The 18,280-nt window shown below is 39.8% G+C and overlaps 1 protein-coding gene across 1 annotated transcript in view; it reads left to right on the forward strand.

Annotated features, from left to right (window-relative positions):
- The window catches only part of ERC2 (ELKS/RAB6-interacting/CAST family member 2), a 1,300,133-nt gene that overhangs the window by 813,287 nt on the left and 468,566 nt on the right, over positions 1-18,280 (forward strand). The gene's annotated exons all lie outside the window — the stretch shown is intronic.

The raw sequence follows: 18,280 nt of genomic DNA on the forward strand, positions 1-18,280 counted from the left end.
TAGGTGGCAATAAAGCTGCTTTCTCTTAGCCCCTTCTCGAATGTCACTCCTACAAGGCCCAGCACGTGAGCAGAGAGAGGCTGAGAGACGCCACCATAGGTGCGCACCTATTTTCTCTATAGACGCAAGTTCTACGGTTTCCAATTGGTTGTAGCGCTTTGCTTCTACAACAGAAGACACAATGGTGAACGAGTGAGGAGGAGGACAAATAAGCTAAGGTTAAATGTTGTTTAATTATATACATACATGCACTTTTGTTTTAATTTTATCTTTTTTATTTCCTGCTGTATTTAAAAGCTATGGATATTTTGAAAGAACCTATTCTTTGTTATAGGACAGCTTTTTTGTCCTTTTAAATCACTTTATAATCTTGTGTCTTGGTTAGATTAAATATAGGAGGCAACAAAAGAATGCAATGCATGTTCTAATCCTAATAATTTGCAAATGGTTAGTCATGCTGACATCACCAGAAACACATTGAACACCCCCAAGTGAGCAAACGATTTTCCAATGTTTTTAATTTCTTTCTTTCAATGTACCTTACAGTCCTGGCAAAACAGCTCATTCTTCAAGAGAGCTTTATTGAATCTGTCTTGTTAACGTTAATGCCTCCCTCAACATGAGTTGTATACGCATGCTACAACGTAACTTCAATTTCTGTTGCTATAAATTCAAACTCAGTAAAGGGTTTAAACTGCAATGGTTCACAACATATAATTTACACGTTACACAAATTTGTCTAGAGAAAGTATTTTTTTTAAAGTGATAGCAGGTATCTATAAATAAAATGGACAGTTAAATAAAGGAAAATTTTCTTGCAAGAGGTTAAATAAAATTTCTTCTTTTTTTTATTTTGTAATATCAACATCTGTCTCATTCATCTTTTTTCTGGTTTTCTTCAAAACATATGGAGGGAACTAAAACTTTAGGATATGTACTTTTTTTGGGGGGTGTTTGATGCGTAGGCTAAATTATAATTGGAGTGTACATAAAATGTGATCATTGAATTATAGCCATGACGTTTAAGAATTCTGTATGTAACAGCTTTCATGATGATTTCCAATGCTTATGTTATAGAACTAAATTTCCAAACAAAACTAGAAGTTCTGTTTCATTCTGGCTTGACATTTCAGCCATCTGAATTTACTGGCCACAATTAATTGTTAGTGTTCAAGAAGCTTTTCCCGTTATAATTACTGTGTTGGATCTGAATCATTTTAAAAAGTTTACAGTAAGGATGAATAAAGATTTATTACAGGATTTATTAGTATGTGAAAAACATTTCCCCTGTGCAAATCAAGTTTTGCAGTCTTTGGATTTTTTTTTTTTTGGTTTCCAAATTGCAGATTATTTAATGCTTAAAAAATGTCAGTTCTGTAAATTTTGTAAACACCCATGCATATTTTTCATGTTTGAATTTATTTTTTAAAATATTATAATAGCTATTATAAATATTTTGTAAATGTAATTAAAAAAATAAATAAATATAGGTACTTGTTAAGTAATCATTTAACTACTTTGTAAAATGCACAAAACATATATTCAGGACATACATATTAACATTAATACAGGTGTGTGTGTATATATATATATATATATATATATATATATATATATATATATTTATATATATATATATATTATACTTTATTTATGAAGTGCCAAAATATTCTGCAGCACTGTCCATGGGTATAATTCATTTAAACAAAACAATGATATAAAACTTGTAAGAGACAAGACAACATTTGACAAACACATACAAGAGGAATTGAAGGCCCTATTCCTGTGGGAACTTTCAATATATATATATATATATATATATATATATATATATATATATATATATATATATATTTTTTTTTATATAGCTTTATATTTAGTTTTAGATTCCTAAAGCCCAATATGCCCAAAGACCAGTATTTCTTTGGTATATACCTCCATGGGCATTAAGGATTAAAATCCATGTGCTAGGTAAGAATGGATGGTCCTGATAGGGTAATATTGTTTCAGTTCTGTTATTGTGGATTAAGAGAGCAAGATGATGAGGTTCAGTTTACGGGAATTGCATGTAGTACAAAGTAACTAGCACAGTACTTGTTTGGAATCTATCTATCTTTTTTTTTTTTTTCAATACTGAAAGTAAAAGCTTTTTCTTTGTACTTTACTTGTGAGGTGTAGAAAAATTTAAATACACCCAAGGATCATGTCTTTTCCAGCCTACTTGATCCATTTAGAGACACTATGGTGCTCATGGAATACATCTTTGTACCTAGCATATGTTATGAAATAATAATGTTTATAAAAGTCACATCCTTCTAGTACTATACACTAAATATGCAGTCTCAAGTCATATTATATTGTACTGCATTTGCCTCTCATTACCAATGCAAAATTCAGGAATTGTTCCTTATAGAAGTTTCAAAAACAGATTTTAATTTTTCCATTCCTAAGGGAAGATAAGTTAATGATGATATTTTTGTTTCCATGAATATTGACAAATATGGTAAGTCTTTGGGTAAAAGGTATGTTATTGGATTTATAAACTGATAAAAAAAACTGTTACTATTGGACATATGTTTTAATTTTCAAATACACGTATAGAAAAAAGTCAGCATGTCAGTTGCTTCCAAAGTATCCTTATCGACCAGTAAGGTGAGGGGAGGGGGCGAGCAAAGTCTATAGAACATATTCCCATATATATCCTATCAGACCACATATATTAGTTTCCAGTTAAAGGGACACTGAACCCAAATTTTTTTGTTTTGTAATTCAGAAAGAGCATGCAATTTTAAGCAACTTTCTAATTTACTCCTATTTTCAATTTTTCTTCGTTCTCTTGCTATCATTATTTGAAAAAGAAGGCATCTAAGCTTTTTTTTTTGATTCAGTACTCTGGACAGCACTTTTTTATTGGTGGATGAATTTATCCACCAATCAGCAAGGACAACCCAGGTTGTTCACCAAAAATGGGCCGGCATCTAAACTTACATTCTTGCATTTCAAATAAAGATACCAAGAGAATGAAGAAAATTTGATAATAGGAGTAAATTAGAAAGTTGCTTAAAATGTCATGCTCAATCTGAATCACAAAAGAAAAATTTTGGTTACAGTGTCCCTTTAAGATATCAGTTTGTTCACAAATTATTGAGAATCCTATATGGCCAGTGGGATATTGGTTTTTCAAATACCATATATTTATATTAAAAATACTTATTTGTGATTTATATTTTTATAAAAGATGTTTTAGTGCTGTAAGTATATTTCTGTGCAGTTTCCTGTTCTCCTTTGTTGCAGAATGACACAGATCTGCGTAAAAAAAAGAGAGTAGGGTGACAGAAAGAAGTGAAATATTTTTGCGTGACCATTAAGAAAAAAGGGAAATTATTGCATAGCACATTATATATTGTGCAGAAGGAATATAGTCTGTTTTATTGTTGTAATGCAAAAATACTCAGCAGTGGGTTATACTTAATAGAAATAACTGCAGTATATAATATTCATCATTTTAAAAAGAACTTTACATTATTATTTTTTTACTTCATTTGTACAAGGTCCATTATTTCTGTCACAGCCTCACAAGGGGGCTGTGGTCTCTACAGGAAGGCATATCTAGCTTGATGTCACAACTCTTCAAGAGTAACACAAGCTGGTTTACTATGCAATGGATGCTAGAAAGACAAGAAGTCAGTTTCTTGCCATTGCCAATTCTCAGAATAGACAATCTGCATGTCTGCTCCCTTATCTATCATCTGGCAGTGACTACATTGAGCATTTTACAAGTAAGTTGTTTGCTCTTTTTAACATAATCTTATTTTGATGTATCATATATCATTTTATTTTATTTTTTACTAAAGGAGCAGTTTTGTATCCCTTTAAACACCAAATAGAGAGAACTTGTGATGAAAAAAAAAAATCATACATTTTTAAAAAAAAATAAGTAATGTCCTAATTGACACATTCAGAATAAAAAATATAAAATATTTCTAGTGTACAAAAGGCACAAATGCATATCTTAAAATATAGTTTTTATTTATTTTATCCGCTCAAACCTTTGGATACTACAGAATTAATAATAAAAAAAAAGCCAACCATCTTATTTGACTTAATAGAATTCCTTTGACATGCATGATATGTTCAGACTGTTTGAATGGGACCGATTTTAGGTGAGAGATGAACGAATCATGTTCAGAGCAACAGGATATTAAAGCAGCAGTTACTTATGTGGGAAGTAGTTAGTCCAGAGGTATAATGTCATCTCAGTGAAAAGGGAAAAAATACATTAGTATAGACAAGCTAAACTGACAGCTTTCACCCTTATGGAACTGTAACACAGCATGATCTAACCAACACTTACTTGCAAACACTATAAGATTACAGGGATATTAAATGAAACCTTGTTCTCCTGACCAGAAGCTTCATCACAACAAGACATCTCTTTCAATTGAAAAAAAGCAATTCCCCAATAATCTCTGAGAACAGACAGAGCATAAAGACCTATTTACCTGGTAAACTACCAAGTTATTTTAATGGCAGTATGACATGATGGTAGTCACCTCGTGGTCATTGAGTGCTAAGCACTTTCCCACCTGGGTGCTAAGCTGGATTTGAGGGGGTTTTATTTTTTTAAATATATATTTTTTTAACTTTTTTTTTTTAGAGCCTAATGTGTATACCATTGGAAAGGTTAGGCGATTACCTTTCTAACGGTGGGTCTTGGGGGTCTGTAGCTGCTTAGATGCCTGAGATACAGGCTTCTAAGCAGCATGCCCCATTTCCTTATACTGTCAATTGTATTTTTTTTAAATAAAGTTGCGCGGTGACGTCATCACGTCATTGTGCGTGATGTCACTGCACCAAACGTGAAGCCCCGGCGATACCTGTCACTTGGAGCGAGTGGGAGCCCCCAGATCTCCCTCAAGGTGGGAGAGTGCTAGCGACGGCTCTTAGCCATCGTTAGCACCTTACTGAGACAATTTGCCACAACTCAGAGCCGTCATTCACATTCAAGGGGTTAAATCCCCTCTATTTTTTGAAACTGTAATCAATTATTTGGTTATTTTCTATCCAGCTATGGCTGTAAATTGTTTCACTCTTCTGGATAAACAGAATTTCTCCAACATAGGTGTGTCCGGTCCACGGCGTCATCCTTACTTGTGGGATATTCTCTTCCCCAACAGGAAATGGCAAAGAGCCCAGCAAAGCTGGTCACATGATCCCTCCTAGGCTCCGCCTACCCCAGTCATTCTCTTTGCCGTTGTACAGGCAACATCTCCACGGAGATGGCTTAGAGTTTTTTAGTGTTTAACTGTAGTTTTTCATTATTCAATCAAGAGTTTGTTATTTTCAAATAGTGCTGGTACGTACTATTTACTCAGAAACAGAAAAGAGATGAAGAATTCTGTTTGTATGAGGAAAATGATTTTAGCAACCGTAACTAAAATCCATGGCTGTTCCACACAGGACTGTTGAGAGCAATTAACTTCAGTTGGGGGAACAGTTTGCAGTCCCTTGCTGCTTGAGGTATGACACATTCTAACAAGACGATGTAATGCTGGAAGCTGTCATTTTCCCTATGGGATCCGGTAAGCCATGTTTATTACGATTGTAAATAAGGGCTTCACAAGGGCTTATTTAAACTGTAGACTTTTTCTGGGCTAAATCGATTGATTATTAACACATATTTAGCCTTGAGGAATCATTTTATCTGGGTATTTTGATATAATAATATCGGCAGGCACTGTTTTAGACACCTTATTCTTTAGGGGCTTTCCCAAAGCATAGGCAGAGTCTCATTTTCGCGCCGGTGTTGCGCACTTGTTTTTGAGAGGCATGGCATGCAGTCGCATGTGAGAGGAGCTCTGATACTTATAAAAGACTTCTGAAGGCGTCATTTGGTATCGTATTCCCCTTTGGGTTTGGTTGGGTCTCAGCAAAGCAGATACCAGGGACTGTAAAGGGGTTTAAAGCTTAAAACGGCTCCGGTTCCGTTATTTTAAGGGTTAAAGCTTCCAAAATTGGTGTGCAATATTTTCAGGACGACATTCTGATTCAAGCGTCGTCCCTTCCTCAAGCAAAGGCTCACACGGACATTGTCCTGGCCTTTCTCAGATCTCACGGCTGGAAAGTGAACGTGGAAAAGAGTTCTCTATCCCCGTCAACAAGGGTTCCCTTCTTGGGAACAATTATAGACTCCTTAGAAATGAGGATCTTTCTAACAGAGGCCAGAAAAACAAAGCTTCTGGACTCTTGTCGGATACTTCATTCCGTTCCTCTTCCTTCCATAGCTCAGTGCATGGAAGTGATCGGGTTGATGGTGGCGGCGATGGACATAGTTCCTTTTGCACGCATTCATCTAAGACCATTACAACTGTGCATGCTCAGTCAGTGGAATGGGGACTATACAGACTTGTCTCCGAAGATACAAGTAAATCAGAGGACCAGAGACTCACTCCGTTGGTGGCTGTCCCTGGACAATCTGTCTCAAGGGATGATGTTCCACAGACCAGAGTGGGTCATTGTCGCGACCGACGCCAGTCTGATAGGCTGGGGCGCGGTCTGGGGATCCCTGAAAGCTCAGGGTCTTTGGTCTCGGGAAGAATCTCTTCTACCGATAAATATTCTGGAACTGAGAGCGATATTCAATGCTCTCCAGGCCTGGCCCCAGCTTGCGAGGACCAGGTTCATACGGTTTCAATCAGACAACATGACGACTGTTGCGTACATCAACCATCAGGGGGGAACAAGGAGTTCCCTAGCGATGGAAGAAGTAACCAAAATTATTCTTTGGGCGGAGTCTCACTCCTGCCACCTGTCTGCTATCCACATCCCAGGAGTGGAAAATTGGGAAGCGGATTTTCTGAGTCGTCAGACATTGCATCCGGGGGAGTGGGAACTCCATCCGGAAATCTTTGCCCAAGTCACTCACCTGTGGGGCATTCCAGACATGGATCTGATGGCCTCTCGTCAGAACTTCAAAGTTCCTTGCTACGGGGCCAGATCCAGGGACCCCAAGGCGGCTCTAGTGGATGCACTAGTAGCACCTTGGACCTTCAAACTAGCTTATGTGTTCCCGCCATTTCCTCTCATCCCCAGGCTGATAGCCAGGATCAAGCAGGAGAGGGCGTCGGTGATCTTGATAGCTCCTGCGTGGCCACGCAGGACTTGGTATGCAGATCTGGTGAATATGTCATCGGCTCCACCTTGGAAGCTACCTTTGAGACGAGACCTTCTTGTTCAGGGTCCGTTCGAACATCCGAATCTGGTTTCACTCCAGCTGACTGCTTGGAGATTGAACGCTTGATTTTATCGAAGCGAGGATTCTCAGATTCTGTGATCGATACTCTTGTTCAGGCCAGAAAGCCTGTGACTAGAAAGATTTACCACAAGATTTGGAAAAAATATATCTGTTGGTGTGAATCTAAAGGATTCCCTTGGGACAAGGTTAAGATTCCTAGGATTCTATCCTTCCTTCAAGAAGGATTGGAAAAAGGATTATCTGCTAGTTCCCTGAAGGGACAGATTTCTGCCTTGTCGGTATTACTTCACAAAAAGCTGGCAGCTGTGCCAGATGTTCAAGCCTTTGTTCAGGCTCTGGTTAGAATCAAGCCTGTTTACAAACCTTTGACTCCTCCTTGGAGTCTCAATTTAGTTCTTTCAGTTCTTCAGGGGGTTCCGTTTGAACCCTTACATTCCGTTGATATTAAGTTATTATCTTGGAGAGTTTTGTTTTTAGTTGCGATTTCTTCTGCTAGAAGAGTCTCAGAATTATCTGCTCTGCAGTGTTCTCCTCCTTATCTGGTGTTCCATGCAGATAAGGTGGTTTTACGTACTAAACCTGGTTTTCTTCCAAAAGTTGTTTCTAACAAAAACATTAACCAGGAGATTATCGTACCTTCTCTGTGTCCAAAACCAGTTTCAAAGAAGGAACGTTTGTTGCACAATTTGGATGTTGTTCGCGCTCTAAAATTCTATTTAGATGCTACAAAGGATTTTAGACAAACATCTTCCTTGTTTGTTGTTTATTCAGGTAAAAGGAGAGGTCAAAAAGCAACTTCTACCTCTCTCTCTTTTTGGATTAAAAGCATCATCAGATTGGCTTACGAGACTGCCGGACGGCAGCCTCCCGAAAGAATCACAGCTCATTCCACTAGGGCTGTGGCTTCCACATGGGCCTTCAAGAACGAGGCTTCTGTTGATCAGATATGTAGGGCAGCGACTTGGTCTTCACTGCACACTTTTACCAAATTTTACAAGTTTGATACTTTTGCTTCTTCTGAGGCTATTTTTGGGAGAAAGGTTTTGCAAGCCGTGGTGCCTTCCATTTAGGTGACCTGATTTGCTCCCTCCCTTCATCCGTGTCCTAAAGCTTTGGTATTGGTTCCCACAAGTAAGGATGACGCCGTGGACCGGACACACCTATGTTGGAGAAAACAGAATTTATGTTTACCTGATAAATTTCTTTCTCCAACGGTGTGTCCGGTCCACGGCCCGCCCTGGTTTTTTTAATCAGGTCTGATATTTTATTTTCTTTAACTACAGTCACCACGGTACCATATGGTTTCTCCTATGCAAATATTCCTCCTTAACGTCGGTCGAATGACTGGGGTAGGCGGAGCCTAGGAGGGATCATGTGACCAGCTTTGCTGGGCTCTTTGCCATTTCCTGTTGGGGAAGAGAATATCCCACAAGTAAGGATGACGCCGTGGACCGGACACACCGTTGGAGAAAGAAATTTATCAGGTAAACATAAATTCTGTTTCTCAACTAAATACATTCTAGGTTATCAATGCATATTTGTAAAAATATTGAGATTTAAATTAATTTTATTTATAAAATATCACTGTAGCTTACTAGTCAGGAGAAAATGTACTTGTCAGCTGAGAAAACATTACTAGTTTACTGTTCACCAAGTATTAAATATAGACAAAAAAAATTAACCCCTTAATGACCACATCACTTTTCCATTTTCTGTCCGTTTGGGACCAAGGCTATTTTTACATTTCTGCGGTGTTTGTGTTTAGCTGTAATTTTCCCCTTGCTCATTTAATGTACCCACACATATTATATACCGTTTTTCTCGCCATTAAATGGACTTTCAAAATATACCATTATTTTCCTCATATCTTATAATTTACTATAAAAAAATTTATAAAATATGAGGAAAAAATTGAAAAAAACACACTTTTTCTAACTTTGACCCCCAAAATCTGTTATACATCTACAACCACCAAACAAAAACCATGCTAAATAGTTTCTAAATTTTGTCCTGAGTTTAGAAATACCCAATGTTTACATGTTCTTTGCTTTTTTTGCAAGTTATAGGGCCATAAATACAAGTAGCACTTTGCTATTTCCAAACCACTTTTTTTCAAAATTAGCGCTAGTTACATTAGAACACTGATATCTTTCAGGAATCCCTGAATATCCCCTGAAATGTATATATTTTTTTTTAGAAGACATCCCAAAGTATTGATCTAGGCCCATTTTGGTATATTTCATGCCACCATTTCACCGTCAAATGCGATCAAATAAAAAAAAATGTTCACTTTTTCACAATTTTTTTCACAAACTTTAGGTTTCTCACTGAAATTATTTACAAAAAACTTATGCAATTATAGCATACATGGTTGTAAATGCTTCTCTGGGATCCCCTTTGTTCATAAATAGCAGACATATATGGCTTTGGTTTTGCTTTTTACTAATTAGAAGGCTGCTAAATGCGACTGCGCACCACACGTGTATTATGCCCAGCAGTGAAGGGGTTAATTAGGGAGCATGTAGGGAGCTTATAGGGTTAATTTTAGCTTCAGTGTAGTGTAGTAGACAACCCCAAGTATTGATCTAGGCCAATTTTGGTATATTTCATGCCACCATTTTACCGCCAAATGCAATCAAATTAAAAAAAACGCTAAATTTTTCACAATTTTAGGTTTCTCACTGAAATTATTTACAAACAGCATGTGCAATTATGGCACAAATAGTTGTAAATGCTTCTCTGGGATCCCCTTTGTTCAGAAATAGCAGACATATATGACTTTGGCGTTGCTTTTTGGTAATTAGAAGGCCGCAAAGTGCTGCTGCGCATCACACATGTATTATGGCTAGCAGTCAAGGGGTTAATTAGGTAGTTTGTAGGGAGCTTGCGGGGTTAATTTTAGCTTTAGTGTAGAGATCAGCCTCCCACCTGACACATCAGACCCCCTGATATCTCCCAAACAGCTCCCTTCCCTCCCCCACCCCACAATTGTCCCCGCCATCTTAAGTACTGGCAGAAAGTCTGCCAGTACTAAAATAAAAGTTTAAAAAAAAATAAAAAAAAAATACATCTTTAGCATATTTACATATGCTACTTTGTAGGATCCCCCCTTAGCCCCCAACCTCCCTGATCCCCCCCAAAAACAGCTATCTAACCCCCCCCCCCCGCCTTATTGGGGGCCATCTTGGGTACTGGCAGCTGTCTGCCAGTACCCAGTTAACAATATTTTTTTCTCTTTTTTTTTTTTTATTTTTTAAATTTTTCTGTAGTGTAGCTTCCCCACGACCAACCCCTACCCCCATCCCCTCCCAGATCCCGTAGATTACTTTTTGGGGGCATTTATTCCCCCTCTTCCTCCCACTTACTACATGATAATTTCTGTAGTGTAAGCGGTTCCCACCCGCTCCCTCCCGTGCACGCGCCCGCCCGCCGATCCCCTGTGCACGCGCGTGTGTCTGTGCGCGCCCCTGACTCTCCCGCCCCCGATCCCGCCCCCCTCTGTGTATCAGAAACCATCGATGGCCGCCCACCCGCCTCCCACTGCAGCTCCCACCCACCAACGATTGCGGCCATCGATGTCCGGTGTAGAGAGGGCCACAGAGTGGCTCTCTCTGCACCGGAGGGGTACAAATTGTTATTGCAGGATGCCTCGATATTGAGGCATCCTGCAATAACCGGAAAGCAGCTGGAAGCGATGAGGATCGCTTCCAGCTGCTTTCCAAACCGAGGACGTACGCCACACGTCCTCAGGCGTTAACTGTCTTTTCTCCTGTTAAGTGTAGTCAGTCCACGGGTCATCATTACTTCTGGGATATTAACTCCTCCCCAACAGGAAGTGCAAGAGGATCACCCAAGCAGAGCTGTTATATAGCTCCTCCCCTCTACGTCACACCCAGTCATTCTCTTGCACCCAACTAATAGATAGGATGTGTGAGAGGACTGTGGTGATTATACTTAGTTTTTATATCTTCAATCAAAAGTTTGTTATTTTAAAACAGCACCGGAGTGTGTTGTTCCTTCTCAGGTAGAATTTGAAGAAGAATCTACCTGAGTTTTTGGATGATTTTAGCCGGCGTAGCTAAGATTCATTTTGCTGTTCTCGGCCATTCTGAGGAGTGAGGTAAACTTCAGATCAGGGGACAGCGGGCAGGTTCACCTGCAAAGAGGTATGTTGCAGTATATTATTTTCTGAGGAATGGAATTGACTGAGAAAATACTGCCTATACCGATATAATGTAAGTTCAGCCTTAAATGCAGTAGTAGCAACTGGTATCAGGCTGTTATGTATATATGTTTACACTTCAGTATTCTGGGGAATGGCACTTCACTGGGATAATACTATATGCATAAAACTTTTAGCCTAACTTGCAGTGGGAACGACTAGCAGCAGGCTTTTTTAATGACATTTCATACTATTTGATTTTAAACGTTTTGCTGGCATGTTAAATCGTTTATTTATCTGAGGTACTGGGTGAAAAATTGTTTTGGGCACTGTTTTTCCACTTGGCTGTCGTTTATTTTAATTTAAGACAGTTTACTGAACTTCCCTCACTGTTGTGTGTGAGGGGGAGGGGCCTATTTTGGCGCTTTTGCTACGCATCAGAAATTCAGTCTCAAGTCTGTTTCTCTCCCTGCATGATCCGGATCGTCTCTACAGAGCTCAAGGGTCTTCAAAAATTATTTTGAGGGAGGTAATCACTCACAGCAGACCTGTGAGATTGTGCTTTGACTGTGATAAAAAACGTTTATATTTTGTACATTTTTTTCTGCTATTAAGGGTTAGTTATCCATTGCTAATGGGGGCAATCCTTTGCTAAATTTATGCCTTTACCAGAAAAAATTTGGTTTTTATAATTTCTCCGGTTCATTGTTATTCAACTGTCATATTTCTTTTCTGTGCTTTTTAAAGGCACAGTACGTTTTCATATTACTTGTAAATTGAGTTGAAAAGTATTTCCAAGCTTGCTAGTTTAATTGCTAGTTTGTTAAGCATGTCTGACTCAGAGGAATATCTCTGTGCTATATGTGCAAAAGCCAAGGTGGAGCCCAATAGAAATTTATGTACTAATTGCATTGATGCTACTTTAAATAAAAGTCAATCTGTACAAATTGAACATCATTCACCAAACAACGAGGGGGAAGTTATGCCGCCTAACTTGCCTCACGTGTCAGTACCTGCATCTCCCGCTCGGGAGGTGCGTGATATTGTAACGCCGAGTACTTCAGGGCGGCCATTACAAATCACACTACAGGACATGGCTAATGTTATGACTGAAGTTTTGTCTAAATTACCAGAACTTAGAGGTAAGCGAGATCACTCTGGGGTGAGAACAGAGTGCGCTGATAATAATAGGGCCATGTCAGATACTGCGTCACAATTTGCAGAACATGAGGACGGAGAGCTTCAATCTGCAGGTGACGGATCTGATCCAAATAGAGTGGATTCAGACATTTCAAATTTTAAGTTTAAGCTAGAAAACCTCTGTGTACTGCTAGGGGAGGTATTAGCGGCTCTGAATGATTGTAACACCGTTGCAATCCCAGAGAAATTATGTAGGCTGGATAGATACTATGCGGTACCAGCGAGTACTGACGCATTTCCTATACCTAAGAGGCTTACAGAGATAATTACTAAGGAGTGGGATAGGCCCGGTGTACCTTTTTCCCCCCCTCCTGTATTTAGAAAAATGTTTCCAATAGACGCCACCACACGGGACTTATGGTAGATGGTCCCTAAGGTGGAGGGAGCGGTTTCTACTCTGGCTAAGCGTACCACTATCCCGGTGGAGGATAGCTGTGCCTTTTCAGATCCAATGGATAAAAAATTAGAGGGTTACCTTAAGAAAATGTTTGTTCAGCAAGGTTTTATATTGCAACCCCTTGCATGTATTGCGTCTGTCACGGCTGCGGCCGCATTTTGGTCCGAGTCTCTGGAAGAGACTCTTGACTCAATAACTATAGATGAGATTTCAAATAAGCTTAAAACCCTTAAGCTAGCTAATTCATTTATTTCAGATGCCGTAGTACATTTAACTAAACTTACGGCTAAGAATTCCGGATTCGCCATTCAGGCACGTAGAGCACTGTGGCTAAAATCCTGGTCAGCTGATGTTACTTCTAAATCTAAATTACTTAACATACCTTTCAAAGGGCAGACCTTATTCGGGCCCGGTTTGAAAGAAATTATCGCTGACATTACAGGAGGTAAAGGCCATGCCCTGCCTCAAGACAGAGCCAAACCTAGGGCTAGACAGACTAATTTTCGTGCCTTTCGTAACTTCAAGGCAGGAGCAGCATCAACTTCCTCTGCACCAAAACAGGAAGGAGCTGTTGCTCGCTACAGACAAGGCTGGAAACCTAACCAGTCCTGGAACAAGGGCAAGCAGGCCAGAAAACCTGCTGCTGCCCCTAAGACAGCATGAATTGAGGGCCCCCGATCCGGGAACGGATCTAGTGGGGGGCAGACTTTCTCTCTTCGCCCTGGCTTGGGCAAGAGATGTCCAGGATCCCTGGGCGTTAGAGATCATATCTCAGGGATATCTTCTGGACTTCAAAACCTCTCCCCCAAAAGGGAGATTTCATCTTTCAAGGTTGTCAACAAACCAAATAAAGAAAGAGGCGTTTCTACGCTGTGTACAAGATCTTTTACTAATGGGAGTGATCCATCCGGTTCCGCGATCGGAGCACGGACTGGGGTTTTACTCAAATCTGTTTGTGGTTCCCAAGAAAGAAGGAACCTTCAGACCAATCTTGGATTTAAAGATCCTAAACAAATTCCTAAGAGTTCCATCGTTCAAAATGGAAACTATTCGGACAATCTTACCCATGATCCAAAAGGGTCAGTACATGACCACAGTGGATTTAAAGGACGCTTACCTTCACATACCGATTCACAAAGATCATTACCGGTATCTAAGGTTTGCCTTCCTAGACAGGCATTACCAGTTTGTAGCTCTTCCATTCGGATTGGCTACAGCTCCAAGAATCTTCACAAAGGTTCTGGGCGCTCTTCTGGCGGTACTAAGACCGCGAGGAATTTCGGTGGCTCCGTACCTAGACGACATTCTGATACAAGCGTCAAGCTTTCAAACTGCCAAGTCTCATACAGAGTTAGTACTGGCATTTCTAAGGTCGCATGGGTGGAAGGTGAACGAAGAGAAGAGTTCTCTCTTTCCACTCACAAGAGTTCCCTTCTTGGGGACTCTTATAGATTCTGTAGAAATGAAGATCTACCTGACAGAAAACAGGTTAACAAAGCTTCAAAATGCTTGCCGTGTCCTTCATTCCATTCAACACCCGTCAGTGGCTCAATGCATGGAGGTAATCGGCTTAATGGTAGCGGCAATGGACATAGTACCCTTTGCATGCCTACATCTCAGACCGCTGCAATTGTGCATGCTAAGTCAGTGGAATGGGGATTACTCAGATTTGTCCCCTACTCTGAATCTGGATCAAGAGACCAGAAATTCTCTTCTATGGTGGCTTTCGCGACCACATCTGTCCAGGGGGATGCCATTCAGCAGGCCAGATTGGACAATTGTAACAACAGACGCCAGCCTACTAGGTTGGGGCGCTGTCTGGAATTCCCTGAAGGCTCAGGAATCATGGACTCAGGAGGAGAGTCTCCTTCCAATAAACATTCTGGAATTGAGAGCAGTTCTCAATGCCCTTCTGGCTTGGCCTCAGTTAACAACTCGGGGGTTCATCAGGTTTCAGTCGGACAACATCACGACTGTAGCTTACATCAACCATCAAGGAGGCACAAGAAGCTCCCTAGCGATGATGGAAGTATCAAAGATAATTCGCTGGGCAGAGTCTCACTCTTGCCACCTGTCAGCGATCCACATTCCAGGAGTGGAGAACTGGGAGGCGGATTTCCTAAGTCGTCAGACTTTTCATCCGGGGGAGTGGGAACTTCATCCGGAGGTATTTGCCCAAATACTTCGACGTTGGGGCAAACCAGAGATAGATTTCATGGCGTCTCGCCAGAACGCCAAGCTTCCTTGTTACGGGTCCAGGTCCAGGGACCCGGGAGCGGTCCTGGTAGATGCTTTGACAGCACCTTGGACCTTCGGGATGGCCTATGTGTTTCCACCCTTCCCGATGCTTCCTCGATTGATTGCCAGGATCAAACAGGAGAGAGCATCGGTGATTCTAATAGCGCCTGCGTGGCCACGCAGGACCTGGTATGCAGATCTAGTGGACATGTCATCCTGTCCACCTTGGTCTCTGCCTCTGAGACAGGACCTTCTAATTCAGGGTCCTTTCAAACATCAAAATCTAATTTCTCTGAAGCTGACTGCTTGGAAATTGAACGCTTGATTTTATCAAAGCGTGGATTTTCGGAGTCAGTAATTGATACCTTAATACAGGCTAGGAAACCTGTTACCAGAAAGATTTACCATAAAATATGGCGTAAATACTTACATTGGTGCGAATCCAAGAGTTACTCATGGAGTAAGGTTAGGATTCCTAGGATATTGTCTTTTCTACAAGAAGGTTTAGAAAAGGGTTTATCTGCTAGTTCCTTAAAGGGACAGATCTCAGCTCTGTCCATTCTTTTACACAAACGTCTGTCAGAAGTTCCAGACGTTCAGGCTTTTTGTCAGGCTTTGGCCAGGATTAAGCCTGTGTTTAAAACTGTTGCTCCACCATGGAGCTTAAATTTAGTTCTTAACGTTTTACAGGGTGTTCCGTTTGAACCCCTTCATTCCATTGATATTAAATTGTTATCTTGGAAAGTTCTGTTTTTAATGGCTATTTCCTCGGCTCGAAGAGTCTCTGAGTTATCGGCCTTACATTGTGATTCTCCTTATCTGATTTTTCATTCAGACAAGGTAGTTCTGCGTACTAAACCTGGGTTCTTACCTAAGGTAGTCACTAATAGGAATATCAATCAGGAGATTGTTGTTCCATCATTGTGTCCTAACCCTTCTTCAAAGAAGGAACGACTTCTACACAATCTGGATGTAATTCGTGCCCTGAAATTTTATTTACAGGCAACTAAAGATTTTCGCCAAACTTCTTCCCTGTTTGTCGTTTATTCTGGACAGAGGAGAGGTCAAAAAGCTTCTGCTACCTCTCTCTCTTTTTGGCTTCGTAGCATAATACGTTTAGCCTATGAGACTGCTGGACAGCAGCCTCCTGAAAGAATTACAGCTCATTCTACTAGAGCTGTGGCTTCCACTTGGGCCTTTAAGAATGAGGCATCTGTTGAACAGATTTGCAAGGCTGCAACTTGGTCTTCTCTTCATACTTTTTCCAAATTTTACAAATTTGACACTTTTGCTTCTTCGGAGGCTATTTTTGGGAGAAAGGTTCTTCAGGCAGTGGTCCCTTCCGTATAAAGATCCTGCCTGTCCCTCCCGTCATCCGTGTACTTTAGCTTTGGTATTGGTATCCCAGAAGTAATGATGACCCGTGGACTGACTACACTTAACAGGAGAAAACATAATTTATGCTTACCTGATAAATTCCTTTCTCCTGTAGTGTAGTCAGTCCACGGCCCGCCCTGTTTTTTATGGCAGGTCTAAATTTTTAAATTATACTCCAGTCACCACTGCACCCTATAGTTTCTCCTTTCTCGTTTGGTTCTCGGTCGAATGACTTGGTGTGACGTAGAGGGGAGGAGCTATATAACAGCTCTGCTTTGGTGATCCTCTTGCACTTCCTGTTGGGGAGGAGTTAATATCCCAGAAGTAATGATGACCCGTGGACTGACTACACTACAGGAGAAAGGAATTTATCAGGTAAGCATAAATTATGTTTTTTCTGAGGACGTATGGCGTACGTCCTCGGTCATTAAGGGGTTAAAGGATTACTTTCTGTTATAATTTTTAAGCTAAACAACTAACATATTAAAGTTAATAAACATTAATTAAAACCTACTGACCTATATTTTCTCCAAATTGAAGTTTCATAACGTTCTAAAAGTTATATCTTTTATTCGCTGATGATGTCACATTATCCTGCCCACTATTTTCAGCACTGCATGTTCAAAATACTTAAACCAATAACTTTGTGTTTAAAACGCCATTTTGAAACCTAAGTATTGTAAACGGATTGGTACAGAGCCAAGGATACCCACGGAGTGGGTTTGGAAAACAATTAAATTTGCAGACAAGATTTCTGATATACGGTAGAGATATGTTAATGAAATGCTATTGATAAAAAGCGTATTTGGGGTAGTTAGTTAGTAACAGGCATAGAAAATATTTACTTACAGTGGCCCTTTAAATCTTTCTTTTCCTCCACAATTTCTTAGGCAAGCATTAAAGGGCCATTATACACTCATTTTTTCTTTGCATAAATGTTTTGTAGATGATCTATTTATAAAGCCCATAAAGTTTTTTTGTTTTTTTTAAATGTATAGTTTTGCTTATTTTTAAATAACATTTCTCTGATTTTCAGACTCCTAACCAAGCCCCAAAGTTTTATTTGAATACTGTCAGCTACCTTCTCCAGCTTGCTCCTGTTTGTGTAAAGGGTCTTTTCATATGCAAAAGAAGGTGGGAGGGGAGTGTCTTATTTGCCACGTGCAGTGGGCTTTCCAACTGCCTTTTCAACAGAGCTAAACTGAAAGCTTCTAAGTACGTTTTTAAATCATTTTATACTGGATTTTTATATCAGTATCTGTGCATCTTATTCTTTATAGTAGTGTCTATTACATGCAGTTATATGAAAATGAGTGTATACTGTCCCTTTAAGGATTTATATACTCAAAGAAAGTTTGGCTTATTCAAATTTGCCTCATTGTTATTTTATTGTTTTCTATAAAAAAATTAATTATTTGATTTAAATTGCTTTTACATCGATATGTAGGAAGATGAGCTTGTCAAGGTGACGTGAAATGAGAAATCTTTGTTGTAATAGATAATGTGCTAGATTACAAGTGGCGTGCTAACGTTAGAGCAGACGCTTGCTTATTACAAGTTAAGAATTGAAAGTGCACAGCCGTAAACGAGCGCTACTCGCTTATTGGTTTGTTTAAGATCTTGCGTAAAGGGCTAGTGCTAAAAATAAATG

This window comes from Bombina bombina, chromosome 7, assembly GCF_027579735.1.
Source record: "Bombina bombina isolate aBomBom1 chromosome 7, aBomBom1.pri, whole genome shotgun sequence".
Taxonomy (NCBI): domain Eukaryota; kingdom Metazoa; phylum Chordata; class Amphibia; order Anura; family Bombinatoridae; genus Bombina; species Bombina bombina.